The 3,045-nt window shown below is 44.7% G+C and overlaps 1 protein-coding gene across 1 annotated transcript in view; it reads right to left on the bottom strand.

The window, feature by feature from the left end:
- The window catches only part of LOC110296011 (calcium-binding mitochondrial carrier protein Aralar2-like), an 87,581-nt gene that overhangs the window by 1,649 nt on the left and 82,887 nt on the right, over positions 1 to 3,045 (bottom strand). The window lies entirely within an intron of this gene.

A 3,045-nucleotide genomic window follows, 5' to 3' on the forward strand; every position in this document is an offset into this window, starting at 1 on the left:
TATGGAACATTAAAAAGACAATAAAATTAAAATTTCAAAATACCATCCTCAAGTTTTCTGAGAGAGACAGAGAGAGACAGACACACAGAAAGAGGCTAGCTATAAAAGAAAAAATATAAACCAGGAATTAACATTTTAAAGAAAAAATGGTGGAGGAAAGGAAGATGCGAGGCTCAGGGACATCTAGTCAAGGGTCACTAAGGTGAACTTGACCATAAACTCCGTCTGCATTGAGAAGCCTCTGAGTTGTAATTAAAATGTCTAGGGCTCCAACGCCACAGCATAGACGACAGCCACCGTGCCTTGGGGGCCTGCCAAGTAACAGGATTGTTCTGATGGGTCAAGCCCCTTAGCCTGAAGGCAGACTTTGCCTGGCAGTAACACTTCTTAGCAACTCCTGTTTACACCTGCAGCTCCTGTGTTCACACCGCAGCATGGAGCAGGCCCAAGAGATTCAACAAACCCACCACACCCAAGGAGCAGCCACACTCAAAGGAACAGCCACATTCAGGGAATGCCACACACAGACAATGAAGACAGCATCAAAACCACAGGGGAACTGTCCAATCCCTTGAGCCCAAGGTGAGTTCCTCGTAACAAAGCAAGCAAAGGCCCTCAGAGTGGCTGAGGATTTCTTTCAGCCACACAGTACATGGAAATCATTTGAATGCACTAATGGCAGGACAGCTTCCATAACATCTTTTCTTGGCCCTTACTTCATGTTTCATGGAAAGTAAGAGAAAATATGAAACAGACGGAATATACAGCCAAGGCATCCAGGAATTTGGTTGTCACGTGGCGTGTGGAAGAAGGATGTCTGGAGATACTGAAGAAACACGTGCTAGAGGTTTCGACACTTTTTGAACGACTAACACCCCTATATAAGACTCGTATTTACACACACATATTTACATATATGTATGACCTTTAAAGACTTAAATTAGTGAATGCATTTAAAATAAGTTTCATTCTAGCCAATAATTATTTCCCCTATAGTTAACTTAACCGTCATCTACTACTTCCTTGAAGTCAGACCGAAACCTAATACTGTGAACCTTTAACCCTAGAGGTTCAGTTTCCCCACAATTCTAGAGAGCTTGACTTTCGAAGCACTGAAAAGTACTTTAAAGCTGCCTTTTAAAAGCTATGATATTAGGAAGATTTTGCTCAATCCTAAAACGTGCCAACCCTAGTTGTTGCAAAAAAAAGTATTTATGTGGTCTATATATGTATATTTGCCCAGATTTACTATAAATCAGTTCCAAACAGATTATTAATGACTTGATGGCATAGGCCTCATTGTCAACATGTGATTTCTCTCCATGGCTGGCATGGTTATAGGCAGAGGACAACTTCTCTCTAAGTAGTTTACTTAGCTGAACTCAACCAGCAAAAGCTTACAACAGTCAACAGGTCAGGGGGTAGCTTTGGAAGCATGAAAAGTAATTTCTGCAATCAGTGACCAACAGTTCACTTGTACACCTGCTCATCCCAAGTCCCTCTTCTCAGTGACCTTCAGGACAAATAATCTCTATGGTTACCAGCCCCCCCCCCCCTAAGTTTTCCTGACACAAGGGTAAAGGACTGTACTGAGCTATGGAAGAGATTCCCTGGTTGTTAAATTTTAACTCTCCATTGAAACAGCCAATGACTCCGTAAGGAGAGCTGTGGTAGTTTCCAGGTCACCCAGTGCAACAGTCACGTGTAACAGTAGTCATGCGTGGACCCTGAAGGACAAAGTGACTGCATTGGCAAACATTTCTCCCACAGTCCCTGTGAGTGTTAACTCCCTGGAGTTGCACAGTGTAAAGACCAGGTAGCTTCAGAATGTGGCCAATCACCGGCTTCCTAGATGGTTTAACACAGCAGCTCTCGTAGGACAGATGCTGTGAAGAGCTGGCTGCAACCCCAGACCAGCGCACAGTAGAAATGCTGGACTCACTGCTGTGGGAGAAGTGTGGACCATAGGAGGTAAGGAGCTATAGCCAAGTCTAACCTCACAACAGTGTATCAGGGTCAGGCAGACAAAGGGCTTGGGATCACTTGTTTTCTAAAAGCTTTGCCTTCGGGTTTACGAACTGAAGAAATCGCTAGCATTGGGGTGGGGTGTTCTCCACAACACGGAAGCAAAATTTGAGGAAGGAAAGCACAGAAATAAGAAAGAAAGGATTTTTTTTTTCAACTTTGATGTGGGCCCTGAAGACTGCCCTAAGTTTGTCCGGGAAGGAGGGGGCTGGGGGCGCGGTTAACAACGACTTTCACAGGAGTTCTGAAGCAGAAAGCAAAGTTCACTTCTTCTGAGGCAAATCAAAGGTTCAGACACAGTATATGTGAGTCCAAAGCCACCCTAAGACTGATAAATCCTGCTCCAGATACCCAAGGCATTTCCATAGCCTGCCAGCAGTAAGTACTATTCTATTTAAATTCCTAAGACTCAATGCTGCATTTCCAGGATGGAGGAAAGACTGTCTAGGAAGAGCACAGGGCTCCTTGCTGTGCAGAGGGTGGGGTCGGCAAGGCCTAGAGTTGTTTGCCAGGTGGCACAGCTTCTACATTTCACAGTCACTCTCTGACCTTTCTACCAGGATTGTCACCAGGATTGAAATTGTCAAGCCAGCAGACGGGCCACAGCCAGTGACGTCCAGAGCACAGAAGGACATTTCTATTTACTGTCCCAGCCAATGAACTGCTACAAAGCCTCCAAAAATTAATCTGTCATACTAAAAAACACACATATTTTCCCCAAAATTATTTTGGGGGATCATAAATCTGAACTTTTTGTTCTGCTTCAACAAAGGGCTTGGGGACACACTCATTTTCTAAAATCTTCAGGTTTACGAACAGAAGAAATCGCTATAAGTGAAAAAATATCACAACAGTTAGTAGTGCTCATCCCTCAGTGGTGCTCATCCCTCAGTGGTGCTCATCCCCTGATGGAGCTCATCCCTCAGTGGTGCTCATCCCTCAGTGGTGCTCATCCCCTGATGGAGCTCATCCCTCTGTGGTGCTCATCCCTCAGTGGTGCTCATCCCCTGATGGAGCTCA

Source organism: Mus caroli, chromosome 6 (assembly GCF_900094665.2).
Source record: "Mus caroli chromosome 6, CAROLI_EIJ_v1.1, whole genome shotgun sequence".
NCBI classification, from domain to species: Eukaryota; Metazoa; Chordata; class Mammalia; order Rodentia; family Muridae; genus Mus; species Mus caroli.